At 38.4% G+C, this 16657-nt stretch overlaps 1 protein-coding gene across 6 annotated transcripts in view; it reads right to left on the reverse strand.

Moving 5' to 3' along the window:
* The window catches only part of LOC134221273 (mucin-5AC-like), a 351796-nt gene that overhangs the window by 173117 nt on the left and 162022 nt on the right, over window positions 1–16657 (reverse strand). For 5 of the 6 annotated variants that reach the window (XM_062700475.1, XM_062700474.1, XM_062700471.1 and 2 more), the window contains one exon: window positions 13074–13128. The gene's annotated coding sequence lies outside the window, so the exon portion shown is untranslated. Of the gene's footprint in view, window positions 1–13073; window positions 13129–16568; window positions 16588–16657 lie in introns of those variants that run through there. The other variant, XM_062700476.1, reaches the window with a different exon arrangement.

Raw genomic sequence — 16657 nt, forward strand, 5'->3', positions numbered from 1 at the left:
TCCATAGGGAATATATTCCGATCTTCATCGGAAATTGGCTCAAATTTTCATTGTCAATTCATACGAATATTCATCGAAAATTCCTCAAAATTATCATCAGCAATGTTATGTTATGCTGTCATCAGTAGACGTCAGTTTTTGTTAGCATCATGTAACAGTCAATCAAGTCCAGTATTCTAACATGTACACGTGTTAGTTAGTTCAATCAAGTTAAATTCTAAGTTTATGTGCGCGTTATGGATTGAAATACCACAAGAACCCACAAAAGCCATCTCGTCCTGACGCGTACATAAAACTATCGGTATTTAATCTGATATTCCATTCGAAATTCATCCAAATTTTCATCAGCAAATCATGCAGCTGATTTCCATCTTCCATCGGTAATAATTTCGAATTTCCAATCAGGCCGATACAAATATTTAAAAACTCCTTCGGATTTTTTTTTGCGATCGGCTCCCATTGGATTTTTACCGAGAAATAATATTTTGAGGGGGCAACAAAATAAAATTCGAATAATTTTGAGGATTTTCAAAACATTCTTTAACAAATCCAAGGAGTTTTTTTTTATTTTTTTTTTCATTTTAATATTCATTTTTTATTATCCCCTCCCCCTTTGGCCTTTCCGAGACCAGTAGGACAAAATGTTAATTAAATATTTGTAACGGCCTTATTACAATTTTTATCAGTATTTCTAATTTATTCTAACTTCCATTTGATATTTACCCTAATTTCCATCGGATATTCATCCAAATTGCATGAGCATGAGCATGATGACCATGCATTTCGTAATTGCTACTCCGTGATCGATCAGAATAATCGCAATTGCTCAGGGAACCAATGAATGGAAGCATGGGATTTGCTCTCCAACCTCAATGTGCAAAGTCTGAGAGCTGTAGCACGTCACGTCCTCACGGTCATCTGGCCACGTCCTCGCGGTCATCTGGGATGGGAAGGAATTGATGATGCTGCCCACTGCAAGCCGAGATCACCGCTGCACTCCCTTTTTATTGGATTTTATTGGAATCTGGGGGTTATGTTTTATGGCAGAGGTTCGTCTTGGTTAACAGGTTGCCAATGTGATTGTAATGAAAGGGCGGTGTATATTCTAATTGGATGCCGAAACGAGCTTTTTTGCTCATTTCGAATTCTAACAGCTATCTGCTAGAACTAATCTAATTGTAGGTATAGGGATAGAATATGGGAACGGTATGAAAGCCCATTTCCAGTTATGAGAAATATATGAAAAGAAACAAAGTAAGAGGAATGGAACGGGCCTGGAATTGAGCCCATGACCTCCTACGGATGAGGCAGAAGTGGTAGCCATATGACCACCAAGTCCGTTTTCCATCAGAAATTCATCCACATTTTGTTTATAAATTCAATCTTATTGTAATAGGAAATCCTTACAAGATTCCACCGAAAACAGAATTAGAATTTCATCGAATTATCCATCAGAAATATTCTGTGTTTCGATAGCAAATTCATCCGAATCTCAATCGGAAATTAAATGGGATTTCCGTTGGAAACTCATCCGGATTTCCATCGAGAATTTATATGGGTTTCCGTCGGAAAAAAATCCGGAATTTCGCCCTAGATTCCATCGGAAATTCTTCCGAATTTCAATTCGATATTCATGAGAATTTCAATTGGATATTTATCCGAATTCATTTGATTCTTCATTAGAAATTCATACAAATTTCCATCATAAATACTTTTGAAATTGCTTTAATTTTCATCAAAAATTCATTCGAATTTCTTTCGGAAATTTATTCGATTCTATTCCAATTTTTATTGGAAATTCATCGAAATTTCATCGGAAATTAATTCGAATTTTCAACGGATATTATTTTGAGTTTGCATCGGAAATTTATGAGAAGTTTTTCATTCGAACTCCCATCAGAAATATTCCGAGTTTCCATTGGAAATTTCTCACAACTTCCACCGGAAATTCATTTGGTTTTTCATCGGAAATTCAGCCCAATTTCCAGAGCAAATTCTTTCGAAACTGCATAAGAAATTCGTTCGAATTTTAATGGTAAATTCATTCGCAATTCCATCGAAAATTCATTCGAACTTTTAACTTAAATTCATTCGAATTTCAATTGGTCCAATTCCATCAGAAATTCATTCGAAAATTTTTCGAATTTCTATCAGAAATTCAAAGGAGTTTCCATCGATCATTTATCCAAATTTCCATCCGAAACTAATATTCATCGGAAATTCATTCGATTTTTCTTTATTATTCATTCAAATTACCATCGGAAATTCAGCGAAAATTTATTCGAATATTCATAAATGGCAACCGAAGCAATGCAACGAGATCAATTGTATTCACAATATGGACAAATGGACACAATGGACTCACGATGAGATGGACCCGGCAATGATACCAATAACGAATGTCTAAAAACAGATTCTATGTGGATTCTGTAGAGCAAAATCCACAGTAGATCACGGAACACAGGGCTGGTAGCGATAAATGCCGTTCAAAATAGTGACTTATTGACCAACGATGACGAAAAAAGTGACCAAATAGTGACTTTCAGATGCAGAAAAGGTGACCAAATAGTGAGTTTTGTATGAAGTATTAACTAGGAAGTGAGCTGAGTTGCATTTGCATTGTCACTGTGTAACTCGTAGTAGATTGTAAACTAGTGATATCATGTTTTTCTTTTGAAATCCTTATCTAGAATACTATCAGAAATCAAGAAAAGACAAAAATTTCAAAAGCGTGAGGATTACTACTGTTGGCCGTGCCCATCTTCACCGTAATTAGGGAGAGGATGGAGCTTAGCAAGAAGCAACCGACTTGGCAACACCCTCATAAATATCACTAAGTTGGATATTTAGGAAGTAGATACCTTGGGTTAGCTAGAGGCTAGCAATATGACCATGGTAAACCTTATTCCGTGACACACCACGTAATGGTATTTACCCAGCGTCGCGGGAGCACACTAAACCAAGTTTATAATTTCAACATCAACAACGATTTGAAGATTTTTCCGTGAAACTGCAGCTTGTATGTGAAAATAGCAGAATGATCTTATTCTTCTTCTTCTTCTTATTGGCATTACATCCCCACACTGGGACAGAGCCGCCTCGCAGTTTAGTGTTCATTAAGCACTTCCACAGTTATTAACTGCGAGGTTTCTAAGCCAGGTTACCATTTTTGCATTCGTATATCATGAGGCTTGCACGATGATACTTTTATGCCCGGAAGTCGAGACAATTTCAAATCCGAAAATTGCCTAGACCGGGACCGGGAATGGAACCCAGCCACCCTCAGCATGGTCTTGCTTTGTAGCCGCGCGTCTTACCGCACGGCTAAGAAGGGCCCCTATAGCAGAATGATATAGCGTCTAAAAATATTGTCTCACTAAAATATATTCCCACCAATTTTACTATTTATCGATGATTGGATGAGCTGCAAAAAAATGTGAAAGAGTGCAAGAACGATGTTTTGGATTGTCTCTGGAGACAAGCCAGACTAGGGCTGAAAATCTTCTTAATAAAGCCAATAAAAACATGTTTTTGATTGTGCGTTCGCTAGTTCCTATGCAGTTAGATGTGCGAATATTTGTGTTGGCACGTTGAAAAATTAGCTGTTCTTCGATAAAAAATCAGAGAATTAGTTGGAATCACAAAGCTTATAAATCTTTATCAGCAAAAATTGTTTAAAAAAACTTGAAGAATTCAAAATTATGATGACATTTTTTAAATACAATTTCTAATAATTATTAATAACATTTTTAATAGTAACAAATTTAAATGCATACAGTGCCCATTTGTCATTTTTTGAGCTTCTGGTCTCGGTAGCGCCTGAACCGAATGGACTAAAAATTTAACCAGAACTCAGATATAACATGAATTTTACCATACCTATGTTTCCACTGGCACGAAATCCGCGCCAACTAAAACCAAATACGCGACATTTTCACGGACATGAAATGCAATTCTCACCAACTACGCGCGAAATATCAATTTTTGTTACCACAATTTACAGAACGTGTTCTCTTTCAGTACGTTTCATATAATATAACTGATTTTCTACATGATTTTACCACATTGAAAAAGAACAAAGAAAATATCCATTAGTATCACATCTATTCTGGATGGTCCTGTTCACCAACGTTCTACTAACTAAGCAAACAAGAATGAAGCAGTCAAGGTTATTTCTATAATCAACGTTTCATAGAGAAAATGATGATTGCAGCTTTGTTGTAATTGTTGTTCATAAGCCAAACTTACGTGAAAATTAGGTAATAAAATAATGTTAATTTGTTTTTCGAACAAAGCTTCTGTATACATATTATATTGCAGCTGTCTTCATGCTGTCTTTCAGGGAACCACAAAGTTAATTCTTGTAAAAACTTCTCCGACAATCCATGAAAAAAAATCTTCCTCAGATACAAGCGCATTTTTCAATGAATTCCGGTGGAAATCGATTTGAGAATTGCTGTAGATATTGTTCAGTGAATTCGAATTATTAAGAAAAAACCAAGGGGCAACTAACTCTAAACTTTCGACAGTATTCAGAAATACTAACAAATACTAGCGAAAAACTACGTCGTATCTATGGCAAATTGATCAAAGAGCCCTGGTTGAGAAAGCATGAAGCATAACGCCACACAGTCAACACAGTCCACCCCGTTTTAGGCAATACATAATTTATATCTTTTCAAGTTCCAAAAAATCACTGAACAACTATTTCTATGACTAATACTTTTTGGACAATCTCTAGGGATCCTGTTTTGGTTTGATGGCATAAGGAATATAAAATGCAGTTTGAAAGTTTTCTAGAATCTGTAGACAGTAGAAATCAGGTGTTTCCAAAACGGGGGAACACTGTGTTTCAACAACTTACTGGCAAACGGCATAACAACCGAATGTTTGCTTGTGGAAAATCATGGATACAAGAAATATCACGAAATACTATTGTAGGAACATGAGTAATACTAACGCAAAGTTTAGAGTTAGTTGCCCCTTGGAAAAAACCTTCCGAAAATTATTTTCCAAATTCAAGACGGAATTTTACATAAAGATTTAAGCAGTCATCGCTACAAAAATTACAGTAAAAGTTCCTCCAAGAGAAAAAAAATCTATTTTTTTGGAGCAAAGTTCAGCAGACTGAAAAAGAGTTTCATTGAATTGTTTAAAAAATTACTTTAAGAATAATCAGAAAAATCCTATTTCTGTACAAGAAACAGAGAACATATTTGTGTTAAAATTTTTGTACAGACCCTGTTTCTTTCTAGATGAATGCTATGAAAACAATATAAAACTTTCAATTCTTTAAAGTAATTCCTGACACAAAAAAATCGAAAAATTCTGGCATGTTTCATGCTGTATGGTTCGTCGTAGAGGGGTCGATCAAGCAGAAAGTAAGACATATCTCGGAATTATGTCAAAATTGACGTGACAAAAACTGGATATTCAAAAACGATGAAAAATGACCACAAGTGAAGTTTTTACCCTTACAATGCTTGTTAAACGAGTGCTCAAGAGTATAATGCATTCAATAATGGCTTGGGTAAGCATAGACTTCAAACGTGGAGTTCCTTCTCAACAACATTTTGCTATCGAAAACTACGCTCCTTATTTATTAAACTTCCCTCCAAACTAAATCCGTGCGAAGCCTTAAAACCGTTATGTTAATCTGCATCAAATCGGCGAAACCGGCAAAGACCGCGAAAATCACGAATTCCGCGTAGTCGAAACAATCTTGCGCTTTATACACGGAGTTGCCTAAACGTATGCCCATTGTCCAAGCTTAGCTGTGTGGTCTGCATACAAGCCTCTCGATCACGATGATCCCACTCTGCCGCACATTGCTTCTTTTTGCCTTTCTCGTACAACTAAGTTGTACCGAAAGGCTATCATTTCACTCCCAAAACGAACTTTTTAAAGAAGCCTCTGAGACCCATAGTATTATATACCAATCGACTCAGCTCGACGAGCTGAGCACATGTCTGTCTGTCCGTGTGTATGTATGTGTGTATGTGTGTGTATGTGTGCCTGTATGTGTGTGTGTATGTGTGTGCACAAATGCTATATAAAACATTAGACAACTGTTCGTATAGTAATCCTTAACCGATTTTCTCGCAACAAGTTGCATTCGACAGGGGACAAAGCCTTGTTGATCACTATTGAATTTTATAACGATCGGTCATTGCGTTAAAAAGTTATGAAGAAAATGGTACATCAGACCATAACAACCCCATATAAGGTTGGTGTCTTAACTAAATGCGAGAAAGGCACCACCAACGCTAGGTTGATTAATCTGTTTTTTCTTTTAAACTTAAATCATCTTTCATAAGACGGCCTTTTGATTTCTGGTGGCAAACTTCCATAAAGCGTTTGATTGAAATTTGTACGTCCAGTTTCCTCAGTGCAGAATTACTTCTGACATATCTTGCCTTTCAATTTTTGTTTTCGAGACTTTTATTGGATCCTGAATTTCAGTCACCTTAGGGTATTTACGCACAGTCGTTTTCTAATTGAAAAGCCTGGTTCCAGTACTACTCAATTTTGTTCTCAACACTTCGTATTTTAACAATCTTTATTCATGGAGAAGAAGATCATAGTTTACATGAATTGCAAGCAACCTGGCGATTTCCACAATTCACTTGGAGCTTTTTTTGGTGCAATTTCTCAAACTTTATATATTTTGCTAACAGATTTACATTTGATTTAATTGATGATAATGATAGGTACAAATGATTTTTATTTTGAACTTTTTTTTTACAAACGGCGAAACGATGCGAAAATAGTGACTTTAGTGACCATTTTACGACTTTAGTGACTTTTGGATGCAAATAGTGACTTTTTAGTGACTAGGCTCAAAATAGTGACCAAGTCACTAAAAAGTGACTCGCTACCAGCCCTGAAATAGTAGCGGTTATGAAACACAGAGTGCCTATCAAATAAAGAAAGGAATAAAAAAAATCAATTTAACAAAAAAAAAAACAATTTAAATTATTAGGTAGTGATGTTTCTCATGTGAGTAACGCTGTTGATATTTTTTGTACTGGTATTTAACACCATCGTTTAAGATTTTTTGTTTTTGTTTGTCGCATTGTTATGGGCCAAACACAATTGATACGTTTGCGTGCGTTTTGACAGTTTTCCCATGAGAAAGTAGCGTGCACTTGACCCGTTCTTTCAATGCAAGACCGGTGGTACTGTGACACTGGGCCAGTTTCGTACGAATCGCCGACAATTTTTCCGCGGATCCGATAAGTGGTACCGAGCGCGCACTTTCTTCTGTGGTCTGGAGTCCACAACAGAACCGACCGACACCGACACTTTCCCTTGCCAGATTATAGTCTAGGCGAATCGTCACTAGAACCTCCGGAAGGAGCATATAACCTGCCATTCCTGATCAAATTCACTACACTGCAGTCGTGTCAATCCCACGGATGAAACTTAACACTTCCTCCACCAAGGCTTTCTTCTGGCTTATTTATACTGGTTTGTAAAATCCCGAACAGAACACTCACCACTTGGAGATATATTTGTATTATTTCGTTATTTATTACTGCATTAATAAGCTAATTTTCTCGGCAGGCGTACAGATCAGGGACATTATGCATAATTTGCCCAACAATGAGAAAACGTTGAAAGCAAGATGAATACACCACTGTGGTGTGTTCATCTTAGTCGTGGAGGTGGTTATCGACTGTAATTGACTCGTTGAAGTGTTTATCGGCTATGCAGTCAGATGACTGCATAGCCGATAAGCTACTCAATCATTCATCTTAGTTTAAAATTTGCATTTTAGTGCTTTAAGGTGGTGTTCAGAATCTGAATCAAAGTGTTTAGAATTTGAGAATTTTTTTACTACGTGTGTTAGGCATTTGAGACAAAGTTTGGCAGAATAAAATCATGCAGTATTAGGCCCAGTACTGAAATATCTCATTTTCAATGAGAGATGTCATGCGATGTTTACATATCTGCCTCTTTCAATATCTATATAAACGCGAAGAATGAATGGCATGCTACAAAAATCTCAAAAAAATATTTGTCCCGTGACAGGGCATGAAAGTGTGCAATATAAGCTTTATTAAAACACCGAGCCTGAATATTTATTACACATTTAGACATTTACGTACAATATAATATGAAAAATGTCTTGATAAAGCCTATGGAGAGTGCCCAAAGCATGACGTGAGGGATGGCCATCAGAAGCACCTACTTTGCACGAAAGAACATCCGAAAGCACACCTGGAGACACCCAAATGGTGAAACTTGCGACCAGATAGACCATGTTCTGGTGGATGGGCGCCATTTCTCGGATGTTATCGATGTGCGGACATTCAGAGGTCCGAGCATTGACTCTGATCACTACCTCGTTGTCAGTAAAATTCGATCACGGTTGTCAACCGTATCGAATGAAAGATCACAACGAACGATGCGTTACAATATCCAGCGATTGTCGGCGGAAGGGTATCGGCTGAATACCGCCAGAAGCTTGGCGAACGGATAAGTGCAATCAAAGTTAGCGACAACATCAACGATCTATGGGAGTCGATCCATGGAGCGGCGAGCACAACAGCACGAGAAGTGGTAGGCACTGCACAGAGGTGACCCAAGACGGGTTGGTTCGATGTGGAGTGTCAGAGAGTGACAGATGAGAAGAACGTTGCCAGAAGCCGGATGTTGGTATCGGGTACCCGATCGAATAGACGGTACAAGGAAGCAAGAGCAGCCGAAAAACGAACCCACCGCAGGAAGAAAAAAGAGTACGAAGAACAAGTTATTAGTAAGGCGCAGGAAAAAATGGAGCAGAACGATATGCGGAGGTTTTATAATTCTGTCAATGGCGTGCGGAGAAAGACAGCGCCATCTCCCGTCATGTGCAACCAACAAGTCCAACAAGACCAACAAGTGAATTTGGTGACAGATAAAACCGAAGTGGCTGCCAGGTGGAAGCAACACTTCGAGACCTTGTTGAATAAAGGAAGGGACGGTGCATCGGTGAACAGAATAAATATTAGCGACGATGGACAAGCTGTGGAGTCCCCTACACTAGATGAGGTTAAAAAAGCTGTTAAAGAGCTAAAATACAATAAGGCTGCGGGAAAGGACCAGCTCCCGGGCGAACTTCTCAAACACGGCAGTGAGCAACTTTATGAAGTTCTGCACAATATTATGTTTGTTGTTCTGTTTTTCCAATCGCATTTCGATCAGTAACTAACGCAAAATTGTTGAACATAAATTAATGACGTGCGTAAAGGCATCTAGTTTATTCACGCCGATTCAACGATATATATCACCATTACGTTGCATCGTTCTATTAGTCAGAAAATCGGAAAAAATGTTTCAATCAAATCATCCATTGCCGTTACTATTGTGTAACGTATCAGCCGTACTCGTAATAATCACAGTTTTGCTTCGCAAAATAATGAGCTTCGGTTGTGGCAAGTGCAAGTGGTATGGATGAGTATATCGTCAGTGATGGATGCAGTGGTAAATATCACTTGAGCTGCACGAACATGAATACGTATCAGATGCGAGTATGCGTAGATTTTGATAACGTGCTCTGGTTATGTGAGGCTTGTCTATCCTCGTTTCGTGAACAGCACAATGCAGCATATAAAATTGAACTCAAAAAGAATATGTTAGAAGACAACCATGACGGCCAAACCAATCGCGTCGTGAGTGAGCTTTAAAGGAAATTTCAACGATGAAGAGAGGATTCGCAGAACTGCAACGAACGTTGAACAGTGGTTGCCAACCGGTACATTCGACATCTACTCCTCAACGAACTTCAGATCGCGAAAACATCAACGATTCGTCTCAATTGACAAGTGAACTCTAACTCCGAAATTTTGTCTACTGGATCTAGATGATTCAAGAGTTGCAAAGCATGTCTAGACGGATGCGATGCGGGAAATAGTATGAAGCTGTTTACATTCAACTGATCGAATCGATGTCACAAAGATGGTTCGAATTGGATCAATTCTGAAGATCTGAAATATATTTCCTTCAAAATTGGTGTTAATTGGATGTTGAAAGAGAAGGCACTTATGAAGTCAACGTGGCCGACGGGATTACTCTTTAGAGAATTCGTGCATCGGGAAACCAGTTACTGGGAGCCATAGAAAAGCAGACGTATTATTCAGTTCTATAAATAATTGTTATTTATTTTGTGTGTTACCGATTCTGTTATTTTGTACTATAATATTAGCTACCTCGGTTGTCTGAAAGTTTGTAAATTGCAATATATAATAAGTAGATCATTTGGGCTATATTCAGCCTGTTGCTCGTAAATAAATAAATAAATAAATAAATAAATGATGTCCAAAATATGGGAAGACGAGGAAATTCCTGCTAGCTGGTTGGACGGCCTCATTTGCCCTCTATTTAAGAATTAGATTAGAAGAAGCTGATGTGCAAAGAAGCGGTACCATTATCACAAGATCGCATATGCTCCTGCGATTTGCGGACGATATCGATATTATCGGGATTGATCGCCGTGCCGTGGAAGAGGCTTTTGTGCCTTTTAAGAGGGAGACAGCGAGGATTGGACTCACGATCAATACCAGCAAAACAAAGTATATGGTCGCTGGTAATCAACGTGGGTAGTGGTAGAAGAATTTGTGTATTTTGGAACATTAGTGACGTGCGATAATGATGTTACCCGCGAGGTGAAAAGGCGTATTGCAGCTGCAAATAGGGCTTATTACTTCGTAATCAGCTCAAGTCCCGTAGTCTGCAAACAAAAACAAAACTCGCGCTGTATACTACTCTGAATCTTCCGGTGGCTTTATACGGCCATGAGACATGGACGTTAAAGGCGGCTGATCGGAAACTTTCGGGTGTTTGAGCGTAAGGTGCTGCGGACAATACTCGGCGTTAAACAGGAGAACGGTATCTGGCGGCGTCGCATGAATCACGAATTGTACCAGGTGTATAAAGGGCTGGATATTATTAAGCTTATACAACACGGCAGACTATGGTGGGCTGGTCACGTTGTTCGTATGCCTGAAGAACGTCAAGCGAAGATAATATTTAGTAGAGAACCCGGAAGAGGCCGCAGGCTTCGTGGAAGGCCGCGTACACGATGGCTTTTTGCAGTTGAAGAGGACCTGAGGGCGCTCAATGTTCAGGGCGACTGGAAGCGATTGGCCCAGTGGAGTCCAGTGGGAAGGATACTCCATTCGGCGTAGGTTCATCGAAGAGCTGTAGCCCATCAAGTATCAAGTATAATATGAAACATACAATTTTCTTGCTGAGCCGAATTGACCGAGTGTTTCCTATGACCAATTGTTTGAGGCAGTGAGTTGGAATCTAGGAAAGTGACTGGTTAAAAGGTGGATGCAGTTTATACGTATATGTCAGAGCATTCGATGTAATTAATGCCATATTGTCTATTTTGGGAAAGCATGGCATCGAAGGATCATTACTTTGTTGGTTGCTAACATATCTGGAAAACCGGATTCAGCACGTTAAGGTGAATAAGCCGTTGCGAGTAAACTCTGGTGTACCACAAGGCAGCCATTTGGAACCTTTACTCTTCATCATCGTTATGAATGAATTGCCGAGCTTTCTGGAAGGTGTATTTATTCTTATCTACGTAGACGATGTTATCCATCACACCCACCCACTTTATTCCTTGATAGACAAAGAGTTCAATTCTTCGATAAAATTGAAAACCTAGGAGTTACATTTACCTCTAATCTAACGTGTAGTTTACCAACTCCCAATGTGGGAAAATATATGGTACATTGAAAAAATTGAATATTGTCACCAGGCATCTGGAAACGTCAATGAAAATTAAGCTTTTCCAATCATTATTACTGCTTCATTTTCTATATGGTGATTTCATATATACTAATGCATCAGCTTATTCGCTTGATAGACTTAGAATCGCCTTGAACGCCTGCATCAGATAAATTTACAATCTTAATAGATTCTCTCATGTCTCACATTTACATGAATCTTTACTAGGATGCCATATGTCAATTTTTTTCATTTTTAGAAACTGCATTGCTTATTAAAATTAAAACACCTCACTATCTCTACAGCAAACTTCAGTTCTTGAGAATTGAGCAATTATCATCATACTACAACCAGTCTTTTTTTGTGAGAAGCATTAACATTTGGAATCGTTTATCCCCGATGCTCAAATTATCCTTCTGTATTTCTGGCTTTAAAAGGGGTCTTCTCAATGAACTTGAACGCTAACATGAATAAAAGGTTTAACCAACAATCAATATGAAACTGGCGATTTTTTGGAACCACTAAATAGATAGACTATGAACGATCTTCGGTACCCAGAAATGCTATTTATAATGTTTCTTGAGAGATCAATATCATACCAGTAGGTACCAGTTTTGTTTAATATTTCCACGATACTATTTATTGACTTCCATATCGTTGTTCTGCGTTTGAAAGCACCGATGTTCAGACAAGTTTATTTTGAACTTCAGTTTTTAAAGAAATTAATCGGTGTCTCGAATGCAATCAGAAAACATGGGTAAATGACTTGAGGATTGAATTGGACCATGGACTAACTTTTGTTAATCGCACAGAAAGTGATAGCGAAAGCAAACTCCATGTTTGGAATGATAAGGCGTCTTGGGCAGGATTTTGATGATCCTAATACTATAATAACCCTCTTCGTCGGATTGGTCCGTTCAAGTATAGAGTACGCGATCATAGTTTGGCAACCGTATTATGAAACACACAAATCCAGATTTGCAGGAATACAAAAAATTGTGCGCTTCGAAATGGGCAGCCCTTTCTTTGCACCGTTAAATATGCAAAAACGATCCATAAAAAAACGATCCGTAAATAACATCTGAATGTTCCATAAAATGCTACCATAAAATTGTTCGGGAGTATCCAATACAAAATAATTTTAAGATCCATAACTCCTTTTGACATGGTCAAGAAAAACAATAAAATTCTTGCCGTGTTCCCATGAACGTATGACAAATGAAATGATCAATAAATCTTTGGAAAATGATCCATAAAAAACTATATTTTGATCCATAACGCCATTTTAGTTTGGAATTCAAAGTTCATACTCAAAGTACTCGAGAAATGTGGTTTTGTTGATAACTTACCTGACGGAAACGATTATTTTGTTTCAAAGCATTTTAGGACTTTGTGCGCCTCGACCTGAAACGAAAAAATAGGACAACTTTTTTAATATATGAATTGCTCGATTTGCTCGATAATGAAAGGTTTTACTCATAAAATGTAAATTTGAAATTAGCATTTCGCTTGTTATAATTTTTAGGGCACACGTAGTGATTTAAAAGATAAAACTGAGTACAGTCCCATCCCGATTTTGGCAACACCCGTTTTTGTCTACCCCCGATTTTGGCAACACCCGTTTTTGGCAACATTTTCTTCCCGATTTTGGCAACAACCTCGAACATATTTTTTTAATTGTTTTTTAGAGCTAAAATCTTTTTATTAATATGTAATAGGATAAACAAATCCAAAAGTGAATGTCATCAAGGTTCATATGCGTATTATGGGTTCTGTATGAATAGTGGACACTTTCACTGAAATAATGAGCCACCACTCGTATCATCGATCATTGCAAACAATGTCTATTGAAATTTTTCTGCCCTTTTTATTCACATTTTCCATGTCCCTATTCACACTACCCTAATCTAACCAGCCCACCGTAGAACGTCATATTTTTTGGCTGACTCACACCGTTGTACATAGTACAACACCTATTAAGCGAAGCCCGCTGTTTACATCACAATGCAACCGATACTGCATGAGTGATCCAGGAACAAGGAACCCCAGTAGGTTTAATTGCTAGTGATTGGCACATTCGATTTTCTAAATGCGCTGTATAGCCATCAAGTCGTTTTGCTCATTATGCGTCTCTTTTCTGGTATCAGCCGAGAAACTGTCATTTTATCATTTTATCCGTCTTTCTGCTGCATTCCCGTATAGAAAATAAGCAACAATTTTATTTCAAAGAGTCTTTATTGCTTAAAATTGACGCGAATTTGTCTAGCGCATAATACCAGAACACTGTTGGCTTTTCTAGTCAATTGTCAATTGCATAACGAGCCTTTTGGTTCCAGCATGTTTGCCAAAAGTTCAACAGTAATGGTAAGAGTTTGGTAACATGTAACCGTAAGACTCTCGAGCAGGCACTGACTTAAATCAGATCATGAGAAAAATTCGGGTTAATCTAAGCCAACTTGATGCTCTGCCACGGGGCAAGTTATAAGCTTCCTAACATCTTTGAAATTGGACACGGCTTGGCTTGTTAGACGGTGTTGCTCATTGTTTATCACAGCAACGATCGCTCCTACTCTTGTTTGGTATCCATCTGAGCGAGGCAGTTAACTTATTAGCCATGGATGTAGCATAAATTGCAATAGATTAATGCTCACAATGCTCTCTCACACTTCCAATGCCTGCTCTCGAGTGTTCTGTTTGTGATGGCGAAGTATCAGAAGTGGAGTACCTACTGTGAAGTTCCCATGAGGACGCCGGTGTAATTCTAGATGCTTCGATATGCGAGTGATGCGTCACTTCTTCTTCTTCTTCTTATTGGCATTACATCCCCACACTGGGACAGAGCCGCCTCGCAGCTTAGTGTTCATTAAGCACTTCCACAGTTATTAACTGCGGGGTTTCAAAGCCAAGTTACCATTTTTGCATCCGTATATCATGAGGCTAACACGACGATACTTTTATGCCCAGGGAAATCGAGACAATTTCCAATCCGAAAATTGCCTAGACCGGCACCGGGAATCGAACCCAGCCACCCTCAGCATGGTCTTGCTTTGGAGACGCGCGTCTTACCGCACGGCTAATGAGGGCCCCGATTCGTCACATGTGGTTTAATTATTATTTATTCAGCCTAAGGCCGGAGTGGCCTCTGCGGTACTTAACACTCGTCTTCGTCCACTGCTGTACGTTACCAGTCACGCAGTCTACGGAGGGTCCATAAATCATCTTCTACCTGATCGCTGCACACCTCGCCTTCTTATGCCTGTCAGATCGTTGTAGAGAGCCATTTTCTCCAAGTGCGCGTTGGTCCTCCACAAGCATTGACCAGATCTCTTGTCCAAATAGGACTACCGTCACCGGTTTAATGAGGAGTCTGTTCGGTACGGCGGCGAATTCTTTTCGATCGGAATGTTTTTGGAGTCAAAGTACGTACGCTTTCCTGGCACGTTGCGTCTCCAAATTTGTCTGCTGAGCCTAACTACACGAATCCTTCAACCACCTTGATTTTGTCGCCATTGATACAAGCTCGTGGTGAATAGCCATAGTCTTCTCTTGAGTCTACTTCGTCTTTAACGTGTTAATCACTAGTCCGATCTGCTTTGCTTCCCTCTTCAGTCTGATGTAGGACTCTTCCATCTTTTCAAAGTTATAATAATGAAAGTAGTGCATGGAGAACTGGAGTATGATGACCTGCAGCGAGCACCATTTTGTCCGTCTTCCAGCTTCCACTTGGCCATACTATAACTCGTAGTGCTAGGTGCACATAGTGCTCATGGATCAATCATTGCCGCCTGAAATATTCGTGGGTTGAGTGCTAGGGAGACCGACTAGTGCAAAAGGATTTGGTTTTAGTGAGTCGAGTGTAGTTATCGTACACTAATCACACTACATTGGATACGCTTCTAAAACAATGGAACGACTTATGCCTTGCGTTAATTTTTTCCATAATGTCAGCGAAAATTGTGCACAGAACTTTACTTTTAATCAAACCGACCACAAGAAAGTTTGCCACCATCAAAATTCATTATATAATAATCAGAAATTTGTAGCATTTAGTCATTTTGTATCTGGCGGATCGCTATTTGATTTATATAGTGAATTATGATAAAAACAAGCATTTTTAGTGGACTTAAATTTATATGAGATGTCAGATTGAAGTCAGTACTTCAATGGACTACAATAGAAACGTTATTTGATCACTACAATTTTTGTAAGGACGTGGCCAACGCTATTGTTAATTTCAAATATTATTTATTATTGAATCTGTATTATGAAATTGGCTTATTAGTTACATTATCGTTTGATTACCATTCTTGAGTTTGTTTCAATTTTGTTTGAACTACAATCTCCGAGTTATGAATTATATCGCAAAAATGTCAATTATGATGCACGTGCATCACTTAAACACACTCCACATATTTTGTAGTACATATTCTAAGTATTTAGCTTCAATCAAGCAAACAAAAAAAAATGAAATTTTGTATGAAATTTTTTTCCCGTTTTTGGCAACATCCCCATTTTGGCAACATTAAAATCCGGTCGTGTTGCCAAAATCGGGAAGGGACTATATTTTAATTCGTAATTTTTTATCGTTTCTAGATTGATCAGTTCGGTTCAGCTTGACTGAGACTGTTCGCTGAGTATAAGAGTAGTTTAGTTCCTGAGCATCAGCAAACCGGAGCCGTGGCGTCACATCACTACTAATGTGCGTGAGACAATCAAGAACCTCGGCGATCGCCGAAATAACTGAGCAGCGAATGAAGATGTATTCTTGGAAAAGTAAAATTCTCCAATGTTACGTGATAACATTCTACAAACAATCACAGACATTCGTATGCATTTCAACTTACCTTTCAACAAAACCAATACCCTTTCCAATTCATAATCACAATCACTACTCAAACCCCCACCTTGAATACGAACGCTCGTTAATATACAG

Source organism: Armigeres subalbatus, chromosome 3 (assembly GCF_024139115.2).
Source record: "Armigeres subalbatus isolate Guangzhou_Male chromosome 3, GZ_Asu_2, whole genome shotgun sequence".
Taxonomy (NCBI): domain Eukaryota; kingdom Metazoa; phylum Arthropoda; class Insecta; order Diptera; family Culicidae; genus Armigeres; species Armigeres subalbatus.